The sequence below is a fragment of the Trichosurus vulpecula genome, chromosome 8 (genome assembly GCF_011100635.1).
Source record: "Trichosurus vulpecula isolate mTriVul1 chromosome 8, mTriVul1.pri, whole genome shotgun sequence".
NCBI lineage: Eukaryota > Metazoa > Chordata > Mammalia > Diprotodontia > Phalangeridae > Trichosurus > Trichosurus vulpecula.
In genome coordinates, this window is record NC_050580.1 from 2,548,414 (window position 1) to 2,561,185 (window position 12,772).

The 12,772-nt window shown below is 49.6% G+C and overlaps 1 pseudogene; it reads right to left on the reverse strand.

Moving 5' to 3' along the window:
* Window positions 1–10,954: 10,954 nt before the first annotated feature.
* Window positions 10,955–11,704, reverse strand: LOC118830303 (annotated as a pseudogene).
* Window positions 11,705–12,772: the final 1,068 nt, after the last annotated feature.

Here is a 12,772-nt window from a genome sequence, read left to right on the forward strand (position 1 = left end):
GTGTTCTCCTTTGTTCAGGGTGCGGGTTGGTGCTCCCACCAATCAGCTCATGATTTTGGCTGCCTCCTACTTTTTCTTCCCTTACTGTTGTGGTGCCTATGTACTCGTATGAAGCCTTCGGTGGGAATGTTGGATGGTCACCTCAGCAGGTTCACATCAGCAGAGGCAGCAGGCCTTCTCTCTGGTCCATGATCCATCAGCCTCTCTGCCTCCAGAAGCTAGGGAATTTCACTTTCCCTATCCATCCCCAGAGGGGAGATAGCTTGGCTTCTTGGTCAGGGCCCTTGACTCATGACCAAGATTCAGTCTGGCGATGGCTTTGATGCTGGAGTTTGGAGGGCATTGCTGGTGTCTCCCAAGGACCAACAGAGCATTTCATAAGTGCTTAGCATGTGCTGGGGGTAGCCCTCATCCTCCGGGACCTTATATTTTAATAGGGCTGTGCTGGCCAGTTCTAGGGATGGAAGAGGGAGCTATAGGGGAATAGATTGAGGAATGCTCCCCAGGAGAACATTGGCTTGATTATGGTTCTGCAATTGGAAAGCATAGAGTCTGGGTGGGTGGGTGAGGGGCTCAGAGGGCCCACTCTCAGCAGCAGCAAAGAAGGCAAGCACATGGCCAGGGGATAGAATGAAGCAAAGCTGGAATCAGCGTGGATATAGAATGTGTAGATATAGAATGTTCTGTGAGACCATCGCTGATCAGGACAATGGAGGCCCTCAGGGCAGATACTGTGGGCACCAAAGGGTCAAGTCACCCAGGGATGGGTGTCTTCACTTCACAGCCTACCTCTAGATGAGCTCAGGGCCTCTCTAGAAGGTGGATTTAGTTATGTCTCTGTGCTGGCAGGTCCACAAAGGTCTATACCCCATGGACTACAAATAGCCTGACTTTCCTGGTGTTGCCAAAGCAGACAGAGAAGGATGTTTGCTCAGCCCTCACCATGTTCCAGCAGGTGCTTTTTGAACCTGCCCATCCTTGCCTTCATCTGTGATCTCCTGTCCCTGCTTGTAAGCCACTCTACTGGTTCTCAAATCTGTGTAGCTGTGGCACAGGTACTACCTCAAGCCTGGATCGGGTGGTATGTGGATCCTATGATGTGACAAGGTGTCCCAAACTCCTTTGTGGATCTGTTTATATGGAAGGAGCTCTTCCCAATCACCTGATGGAGACTTCATGGCAAGGGAAATTCAGCTGGAAGCCTCTGGGGTCAGGGAAAGGTGTCGGCCATTCTTGACTTGGATGGCAGCAGCTGCCTCTGGTAGAGGGAAACTGGTTAGCATGTCAGCCTAGCTGCCAGTGATGCCCACCCTGGAGAGGCCACATGGCATGGCAGAAGGATTACAGCACGAGATCATGGAATGGAAACTGAGGCCAACTTCTTTCTTTTACAGAGAAAGAGACCAAGACCCAAGTGGAGGAGAAATCTTGCTCATGCTTACACAGGTATGGGTTTGGACAGTAGCAGTGGTGAGATTTGAACCCAGGTGTAGTGACTCTAAATCCATTATTCTTCTCTCTTCTTCTTGTGATGGAATATGGAACAATGAAGGCCCAATCCTTAGGATATAAGTAACAGACTCTGCCTGGTACCAACGCACATGGAGGTTTGGTAAGCTGGCTTCCAGAAATGCTTGAGAGAAAGGCCCTTTCCCTCCCCAATTCAGAGTACCCAAAGATATCCTGTTTCCTATTGCCTTACTATGTGATGAAATGCCTTTTAGTTGACTGCTGAGATGGAGCTGAGGGGGCACACAAAAAGGCTTGAATAAACAAACTCTCTCTCTCTTCCTCAATGACTTTCTAGCTGCTATTGGCTGCCAGGTGGGGAAGGGGGTCCTTCACCTGACCAACAGGCATCCCTGAACATCTGGCAGATTTACCCTCTGTCTCTATTGTGTTCATTCTTTCCAGAAAACAGCTGAATAAGCATTAGAGAGAATGACCTTGTGAGATTTGAAAGGTTGGAAGAGCCACCAAGGGTCCCCTCAGGGCCTGGAGCCCTGAGGAGCAACCTGCTTGACCTGTCCCAGCAATAAATCAGACCGGGAGCGGAGATTCTGAGCTGCTCATCCATCACCCGGACCATACCCGATGGGAGCTTGGTGGTTCCCCCAAGAGGGAATGTTCTGTAATAAACCCTCAAGAGAGATTATTCTGCTAGGACCCAAGGTGCTGGGGATCAGGCTCCAGGTTTGGAAGTTTTCCTCACTATACTTTCTCAGGAAATCTCCTGTGAAAACTAATTGGAATCAGTCACTTGATTGTGAAGAAATAACATACCCAGTGGGGGCTCCCGAGTGACAGCACTAAGAAGCCCCCAAGCCAAGTCTGGGTACCCTTTGAATTCCAAGAGGCAATCCCCCTCATAGGACTGAGTGTCAGCAAAGTGCTTTGCAAACCTTTAATCATATACATGTGTGAGTTATTATTTCCTGGGTTTGAAATCTCCTTGGTTCTCTTTAACTGGAGAATCCTTTAAAGCCCAACTCAAAAGCCCCCTCCTCTAGGGAGGCCTCCTAGATCCCTTCTGGGACTTCACTGAGCACTTTGTCCCTCCCTCTCTTAGGGATTTCATTGGTTTGTCACAACACCCCTCTGAACTAAGTAGGACAGAGATTGTTGTTCTGAGTTACAATTCTCTGCCTGTTAACTTACTGCCAATATGAGTGACAGCTGGTGAGGGCAGGGTTGGTAACCTGGAGCTCAGGCCTCTGAAGGCAGAAGGACACAAGGGAGGAAGGAATGAAAGGAGGGAGGTAAGGGGAGAAAGAAGAGAGGGAGGGAAGAAGGGAATGTGAGAAAAACAGTTTTGGGGATCACTGGACTTCCCCAAATTGTGAGAAATGCAAGTTTTGGGGATCACTGGACTTCCTAGGCAGGGCCAAAGTCCTGAGGAAGAACCCCATGATAATCCCTAAGGAAGGCTGTGCAGACCACAGGACTTCCAGAGGAAGGCCAAGCGGTAGCCCCCACCTTAATCTGTGGGGATCACAGGGCTCCTAGGGGTCAGACCCTAAGAAGGACCCACGTGATGGCCCGTTAGAATGGCAGTAAGATCACAAGGCTCCCAAGACAGCCCCGGAAGACCCAAGTGATGTCCCCTTGAGAAGGCTGTGCAGACCTCAGGGTTCCCCAGAGAAATCCCGACTGGTAGCCATCTTAACACCACAGTGGGGATCACAGGACTCCCCAAGGCAGGGTCAGGAAGTTAGCCTGAGACGTGCTTCCGCAGCTCATTGCTTCCCTGATAGCATGACCTTGGGAAGATCCATGGGATTTGCCCATTCTCAAGGCCAGAGTGGGCAGAGGAAGGATTTTATTACGCTCCTGGAGAGAGCGGGTGCGGCGCTCACTGGGAACACTCACACTGATGCAGCTGCAGGAGTGGCAGTAACCATCACCTCCACTCCTGCTTGACTTATGGTTAGTTTACATTCTTTACTTTTTACGTAGTTTTCCTAGGTTATACAGTTTATATAGACAGGATAATAAGGATACAGAAGCAGAAGTGAAGTTAATTAGATCTTCCTTGTCTGAGTTTAGGATAATCTACATTCTTTATTTCCCTTCCCTTCCCTTCTTTCACATATGCAAATTATGCAAATCAGTAGGCCTGGACTCTCAACCAAGACCAGACCCTTGATAAGCTTGAACTGGTTCAACTGGTTTGGCCTCTCTAGTTCCCCGGACTGCCTAGTCATGCTCTCCTCAAATGGCTCCTTTAAGCATGCATACAAGCCTCTGACCTTTCACCTGACTGACCTGAGGCCTGGTTTCTGCTAAAGCTGGGGTGGAGGAAAGAAAAAAGGGAGTAAAGAAGGAAGAAAGGAAAAAGAAAGAAGAGAGGGAGTGAAGAAGAATCAGAGGATGGAAACTCACTGAACCCTGCTGTCTCCTGAACCCTCCAGTTCCCTTGAACTGGGCTGGAACTGAGCCCAGAGGGAGCAAGTTTGTCTTTTCTCTGAGGAATGCATCCAGGACACCAGGAGCACTTGAATTTGCCCTAACTTCCCCGGGCAGAACCATCTCCTCCAACACACTCCATGCTGGTCACTGATCTCCCCTCTTAGGCTTCTGGCCGCAGCCGGGCCATCGGATCCTAGCATCTCCAAAGTAGAAGGGACCTATGATACCACCTACTATAACCCAGACTGGAACAGTCATCACCTCTATGTAATGGGACCTGTCCTGGAGGCATTCTGCATTCCTTACCATGTAGGTGGGGGCAGCCTCCTTTGACTGGCTCCTTAGCCATCAGGCCAGAAGATGCTGTGTCTTAAAAGCTGATGAGAGGGTCTCTTTCTGGCTCAAACTTTTTCCTGTGCTCACTTTCCTGCTATGTCTAGGGGATGAAGATCCTAGTTCACCTACAGCTTGGGAACCAGGAATTGAACCATTGACAGGGAAAGGACGTTCTTCCCCTGCTTTTTTCCTCTTTTCCCCTGGTTCTGAGAAATGGGTCTGTGGATGTTGATTTCTGTTCTGTGGTTTGTGCTCCTCAGTCTCAGGTGCCAGAGGTGTTGACCCCCATGGGATGAAGGAGCCACGGTGACTTCAGAGCCAGGATGGTAGGCAGGATCCATCTATCCAGCCTGGTGGGAAGCTCAGAGATACCTGGAACTTGAGCCCAAAGGGGGTTCCCCCTTATACTTGGAGGAACACCTTTGATGGAGGCAAGGGTCATTGTCTAAGAGCCTAGACACTCCCAACGCTTTAAGAGAACCAGAGCAGCCTGGGGGAGGGAGGAAATGTAACACATCTGGCCTTCAGGAAGTGGAAGGCAGGATGGCCATTGTCACTTCTCCAGCCACTGTACCAGTGGTCAGGCAGACCTCTCATCAGGTGGCACCCATTCATTCCACTGTTGTCCTTCCATGGCAGCCTAAACATGTTCTTCTGTAGCTTCCTTCCCTCCAAGTCTTCTGCTTCTCCTTCTGCCCTCCAGTGACAGCCAGAACAAACTGAACCCGTTCTTCCGATGACGACCCTTCACATACTTGAGGCCAGAGCTTGTCCCCCCTCCAAGGCCCCTCTTCCCTCAGATGAAATGAACCAAATGAAGGCTCTCCCTAGCATATCCTCCAGCAGATCTGAGCCCTCCTGACAACACTCCTGCTGAGGGCTGACTGGGCCCAGGGCTATCACCTTCTCCTTCCTGGCTCTTTTGTTTCCTTTGATTCAGTCCAAGATCTCGTCAGGTGTCTTCACTGCCATACCAGCTACAGAAGGCTTGATCTCCTTTCTCCATTCTGGTATATCACACAGAGTGCCCGCTGAGTTCAGCTAGCATGGTGTGGGATATTCCATGACTCCATGGTATGCCCAGCCCTTCCAACAATAAAGGTGGCCATTCTTGGTCACAGTGTGGCTCTCTGAGCACAGCCCTTCCCCCTTCTCATCTGCCCCAACTCCCACCAGAGACATCAGGGCTAAGGGGAGTCCACATTGATTGGATGGTCTCACTAGGCACCAGGAGGGATTTCTAGTCCCTCTCCATTAGAATCACTTACAGAAAGAGTCCAGAAATCCCTCTCCATCTCCAGCTCCACCTGGGAGCATTGAGTAGCAAAGCAGTGGGGAGGGAGGGGTCTGAAATGATGTGCTGCAAAGGGCAGGCTGGGCTGGTTGTGTACACTTAGCTAGCCAGAGGTTGTTAGGAAAACCCACTGTATCTTTTGGAGAACTCACAACCCCCTCTAAATTTCACAGTCCCCAACACCTGTGAATTTCTCCGTGTTTTTATACATCATCTCCTCTGGGATGTTTCTTATTTTAAAGCAGACATTTAAAACATGAGGAGCCATGTGATGAGGCTTAGCTCAGTTAAGCATTTTTCTAAAAGAAATGATTCTCAGGAAAGGCTGACTTCATTTTGAGAATCAGAAGCTCTGAATTCACAAAGACTGGAAGGGGCATGGATTGTTTACTAATAGAAGCAAAGGTGGATTGGAACAGTTAGAGACCCTTGGTCAGATTCCAAGGCTAAATGTATGGGGAAGGGAAAGGCTCAGCCTTGTGAGTGTTTTCCTTCCCTTGGAGCCATTCACTTGAATGGAAAATAGGCCCAGTTGTCATCCACTCTTTCCCCATTCGCCTTGACAACTTAGGAATTCTGAACATTGAGACAGGCTTTGTACATCAAAGGCCTCTCAGCATTATAGATTCATGAAGCAGATGGGAGCAGGCATCAGTGTGACTGATAGGATGACTCTAGATCCAAAAAGAGAAACTCCATTTCATCCCAAAGGATTCGATGCCATGGCATACTTTCCCCCTCCTCATTCTTTCTGGTTAACTTCAAACACATTGCTTCACGAAAGTTCTCATGTCTCTCCTTCATTCTGGGCTTCTCGTATCAGAGACAGTGGTTCAGAAACAGACTCCCACACTTGCCCTCAAATTCTTATCAAAGACAGTTCTGAAGGTCCAGGCACAGCTACTCCTCAAACCAGGAAAATAATAACAATTGCAGAGGTGGTGAGGGTCTTAGTGACCCCCTGGTCTAACTCCCTCATTTCATTGACTAACAGACTTTCAGAAACCACTTCCACATCATCCTCAACAAGAGGCCTCCAGACACGATGAAGGGCAGCCCTCCTCCATTCTAGGCAGTCCATGTCACTTAGGACAGTTCTAATTATTGGGGCATTTTCCCTGGCAGTAAGGCAAAAGTTGTCCCTGAAGCACTTAGTCATTGCCCTGGGTTCTTCCTTGTCAAACCAACCCAACAACTTGAACACTTCCAGTCTTCCAGACATCTCTTGCAGCCCCTGGGTCTTCTAGACTGAACATACTGAGCTCCTTCAAGAAGGGTACGGAGTTAAGGAGTCAGACAATACTGAAGGACAAGGCCACTTGAGCTCCATGTACAACCATGCTGGATTTTTCGTTCATGAGATGGTAAGTTGCCAACAAACGGACCACATGGGTTGGCTACACGCACAGAATTATATGAGAATACAGATCCTAGCTCTAGATCTGGAAGAGATGGCAGATCTTGTCCAGCCTACCCACCTCCAGTGTGGGGAATTGCCTTGCTGGAGGTGGCACAGTGGTGGCAAAGGCAGAATTCGAGCCCATGTCCCACTCCAAAGTAGCATCCTTCACATGGGGCTGGGAGGCATCCCACTTTGGGTTTCCCAGGACTGGGAAGGATGCTTTGTGGACTCGGTCTACCATCACTGAGATGAATTCCAGCAGAAAGCACTGAGTCCATGAGCTTTATCCAGGCTCCCCAGGTGCCCCCCCCCCTTCCTGGCCCCGGCCCACTCTAACCACCTGGGCTGATTCCACCTGGCAGAGGCTGGTCTGTAGAATGCTGCTGTTTGTAACCTGGCTGCAGTATTGGGAGGCTGAGGCCCTGAGTACTTTTTGCAGAGGATGCTGCCCTCTTCTGGCCGACCTGGTGACAGTCAGCCTCTTGATGGGTTGGATTATTTTGAAGACAAAGCCAGGCCAGAATTGGCCCTCTGGGGTGAAAGCATGAAAGCCAGTGGCCATGGTGCTGAGGAGGTCCCCTTTCTCCTCCCCCTTGAATGTCTGAGCAGGTGCCCCCTTGGCAACAGTGCCTCCTGTATCCACTGGGTCTGCCACCAACCTAGTCCATCTGTCCCATGCTTCAACCCTATCCTCCTTCTCTTCTACCCCCACCCCCCACCCCATGGCTGCCAGCACAGAACCAGGATAAAAGAGGGGAGGGGTAGGGGGTTTACTAAGTGTGCTCTGGGTTCCGGGCACTGTTATACACTGGGGAGGTTGGCCAATATGTCCAGGCACACTGCCTGGAGTCTGGTGTAGACATTCCGTGCTCTGTTCTGGTTTGCTGACCATGCGGTTGAGAGGTGGGCTGTGGCTTGGCTCCTGAGCTGGCCCTGGGTGCCCAAAGGCACTCCCAGACAAAGATGATGCTTGGTCTTTTTGCTGGCTTATCTCACAAGGAATGCTTCTATTTCTTTCGAGTCCAGTGTTCCCTGCTTCTCACAGCCAGCGTTTCTGGTTATTAATCGTGCATTTCTGTAGTGATCCAAGTGCTGTGCAGAGATGAGCTCGCCTGCTCCTCACAATAACCCTGGGAAGCACATTCCGATATTAGCCCCTTTTGAAGATGAGGAAATGAGGACCTCAGGTTAGGTGACCAACCTGCCCAGTACCGGACATTCCACGTCTTCCCCAATCTGGCCCAATCCCTTCTCTTTGGCCAGAAAGAGGAACGGAGCCAAAGCAAGGGAGGACTTGTCTTCAAATCCTGTGACCCTGAACAAGCCACCTCTCCTCTCTGAGCTTCGACTTCCTCCCCAGTAAAATGGGTGCACTGCTGACCAAGTGGGGCCTGGCTAAAGACTCTCATGAGGGTGGCACAGCAGTGACCCTCCCCCAAATCCTCCTGGGATGTGTAGGGACTGTGGCTCTCCCAGGCTATAAAAGCCAGTGCCTAGCCACGGCTGTCTTCCTCTTGCAGAGATGCTTAAGCCCATGGGGGGATGAGGGGTGGTACCTGAAGTGGGGACACTCCCCCTGAGAACCTCAGGAATGGTTCCTATAGGCCTTTCAGGTTGTAGAGCATCTTCTATGCAGCAGCCCCTGGGGGAAGAGCTGCAGGCCTTAGAACCCACATTTTATAAATGAGGAAACAGAGACCCAGACCCAACAACTGGTGAGTGTCTGAGGTAGGATTGGAACCCAGGTCTGCCTGACTCCAAGTCTTGCACTCTGAGGTCATCAGAGGTACTTAAAGTCTCAGACAAATGTCCTCAGAAAAGGAGGCAGCCTGGAGCAGGTGGGGCCTGCTTTGGAAGCCTAGGAAGACCTGGGTTCCAGTCCTGCTTCTGGGGCACATTGGCTATGTGACCCTGAGTGGGTCATTAAAGGTCTCAGGGCTCTGAGCAGGCTCTCAATTGTGGAGAAGCTGCTGGCCTGCATGGCTCTGGTATCCTTTGCCAATGGAATCATAGCTCTAGGCCAGAACCCGGGGAGATGGTGGGATTGCTGAAGGGGGTGTTGGCAACATCATCCAGCTTGTGCCCAACTTGGAGGACAACACGCAAAAAAGAACTGGAAAGAGGGAGACCTGGGGGGGGGCAGCTAAGTGGAAAAGTTTGAAGACTTAGGAGCTCGGTCCAGGGAGAAATGATCATGGCTGGCTGGGACACTTCCTCAAATGGAGGGCTTGGGCAGGAACTCGTCCAATGGGAGGGTAAGACCTGTAGGGGAGGGGGCATCTTCATGATGAGAAGGTAGCTGGGGCAGAGGTGGAAAAGGGCAGCCAAAATCTCTGGTGCCCAGAGCCACTGATGAAGGAAGCCGCTAGCCCCTGCCCCTGATGCCCATGTCTGACAGCTGACAGAGGGGCCCTTCACATTCTGGCTGCTGCTTCTGCCACCTCAGCCTAGTCAAGTTCTCCTGGGCTACAGGGTATAAGAAAGAAAAGCTTGTGTTGGTTGGTTGTTGTCCTTCATTATCCAAAAAGACATCACCATGTTGGGGTCAAGGTAGAGAGATGGTTGACTATGGCTGATCAGACCAATGGAAGGTTCTGCCACAGGCTGGGCACAAATAGTCCATGTGAGCATGATGGTCTTTGCAGGTGTGCAATAAAGGCTTCCCTGCCTTGTGTCTATCTTGTCTATCCATGGCTGATGTAACTGAAAGACTGTACTCCTATGGAAGGGAAGCAGAGGATGCAGGGTTTCCCTTTTGACTCAGTTCAGACCAGTACAGTTCAATTAACATTTGCAAGCATCTGTTCTCATCCATCCATCCATCCATCCATCCACCCATCTATCCATCCCTCCATCCATCCCTCCATCCATCCATCCATCCATCCATCCATCCATCCCTCCATCCATCCCTCTATCCATCCATCCATCCATCCATCCATCCATCCACCCACCCAGATAGCCACCCAGACAGACACATGGCCAGGTAGTCACCCTTCTCACAGATATCTATTGGATGTCCCAGAGAAATCTTAAACTAAACATGACCTAAACAGAACTCGTTATCTTTACTCCTAAACCTTCCCCTCTTCCAAACTTCCGTATTTCTCTTGAAGGCACCACCATCCTTCCAGTGTCTCAAGTTTGTAATTTTGGAATTATCCTGGTCTCATTATCCCTCAAAGCTAATTGCCAAATTTTTCCATTTCTACCTGAGGCCCATTTTCCTGATTGGTGAGTCCCTGATAGTGATTGTCAATTCATGAGGGACCCCAGCCATGCTGTTTACTTCTGACTTAATTTACTCTTCAGGCTGTCCCCCCATTAGAATGGAAGCTCCTTGAGGGAAGGGACTGTCTTATTTTCTTGTATGTGTATTCCTGGTGCTTAGCACAGAGTCAGGCACAGGGTAAGTGTTTAATAAATGTCCTTTCATACATATTCTCTCTCTCTCTCTCTCTCTCTCTCTCTCTCTCTCTCTCTCTCTCTCTCCTTCCCCCCCCCTCTCTCTCTGTCTTTTTTTATCTTTCTCTCATCTCTCTCTGTCTCTGTCTGTATCTTTCGGATGTTTCTGATCCCCTTTCTCTACTAACGCAGCTGCCATCTTAGTTCAGGTCCTTCATCACATTGGTCTCCCTGCCTCAATTCTCTCCCCATAGCCTCTCCTCCATTCAGCTGCCAGAGCATGTTTTCCTAACCAGAGCTTTGATCATGTAAGTCCTGTACCCCACCAGTACTGGTGGCTTTCTACTGCCTCTGGGTTAAAATATTGACTTCTTTGTTGAGCGTTTTAAAAAAATTTTCAAGTCAATATATTAAGTGCAATGAGGAAAGTCATCAGAAGAATATTCTCCTGAAAATTGAAATTATTTTTTTCTTAGAAAAAAGAAAAGGAAACCAACACCTGCTCAGCAAAGCCACAGATGCTATTGCATTCCAACTTCTCTGCAAGTGGAGATACAAGGAGGGGGATTAGAATACTGCTGGCAGCACCAGTTCATTAGTCAGTCCAATCACTAGTTACTCTCTAAGTCAACTGGATTAAAAACGGACCATCCTCTTCATCGTCTAGCTCCAAGTTACCCATTCCTTGGAGCAAAGATTCATCTATTTCCACACCGTTACCAGCTTCTTCCAGGAACCGGACATCAGATGTGTCAAGATTGGGATCGGTTTCAAACAGCTGTTTTCCACCTAATTTATTTTTTCCAGCTTGTTCTTCTTCCTTCATTCTTTTCTTTTTAATTTCTAAGAGCTCTGCATCAAACTTGGCTGTCCAACTTAAGAAATTCTCAATCATTACAGGCGTATCGTGGATACATTGCCTTTCCGTCCCTACTATTTCTTTTTCTTTCTGCTTCTTCTCTTCTAGTTTTGATTTGATCTACAATTCCATTTAGTTTTTCTTTAACAGCTGATACTAGAGTGAAGATCATTATCATCCCAAGGTTTGCTTCTGCTTATAACTCTAATAATTTTAATATATCTGAGACATCATTATCTTCTAGATTTTCCTGGGAGAATATTTCATAATGAGGCATTTCATCTGGATACTTTTCTCCGTAACTTAAGGGTTGTCTGGACAGTTTCATCATTTTCTCCTGCTTCAGATGTCACAGTAACAGTGAAGCTGGTTGGATTTTCTGATAATGCTATGACGGTGTCTGGGTAGATGGACTCCAGAGCCTGTAGCTCGTTGTGGTGTCTGGGTAGATGGACTCCAGAGCCTGTAGCTCGTTGTGCTGCTCCTTGCTGTAATCCGTCATCGTGGCCCAAGCTGCTGGCCCATGGAACCCTTGCTCAGACATGGAGAGCTCAAAGCTCGACCCTGGGGCCGCCGGGTTGGTGGGCATGGGCCCAGGGGCAGATTGCCCTGGCTTAGGACTCTCCGGGGTTCGTAGTCAGGCAGGAGCCTGATGAGGGAGTGGGGACTGGGGTGGGGCAGGGGAAAGGGGGGGAAGAGGGGATCCCCCTGGTGAGCTTTGAAAGCCCTTTTGCCACTTGGTCCTGTCTTATTTTTTCTGCTTCTCCTATACTCTGTGACCTGGCCAGACTGGCCCCCATTCCTAATACTGCTCCCTCCATCTTCATGCTTTTCCACTGGTGACCCCCCATTCCTCCAATACACCCCTCCATGCCTTTGCCTCACAGATTCCCTCTCTCCTTTCAAGAGCCAGCTCAAGCCCTGCTTTCTACCTGAAGCCTTTGCAGATCTCCCTGCCCCCAATAAGAGGGACTAGACTTGTTCTGGCTGGCCAAAGACAGCAGAAACGAGCTATGCCTCAAAGTGACAAAAAGACATCATCACAATTGATGTCAAGAAACACACTCTGACAAGGACACTCCCAAAGTGGAGTGGAAATTGGTCCTCATGGACCAGTAGGATAGATCATCAACATGCTCCTTCCAGAGGAAAAGTCAGTTGCAGATTTGATGTCAGCTCTCCAACAAGAGGTGGAAAGGGAGAGGTGCCTTCCAGTTCCGGAAGCGCAGAGTCCAGGGTCAGAGCTCCTCTCCATGAGCTCTGGGGCAGAGCTGGGGTAGGTGGTGGTGGAGGGGAAATGGCCTGTCAAGGAGGAGGCTGCCTGGTCACACAAAGGTAGAAGATCCAAGAAAACAAAGGACATGACTGATCAGAGATTTCTTATCCTCTGAACACCTCCTAGCATGTCCTGGTGGGGCAAGTTGGACAGACAACGCCATGTATTTGCAGCAGAAGCTGCTAGTCACTGAGCCTCCCCTTGGGTGGGAATGCCTGGCTCATGCTAACTCTGGGCAGGGTGGTTGGCCCCAGCTCACCCTGGGGTCCTGGCTTTTGTTGAAGTGACATAGCC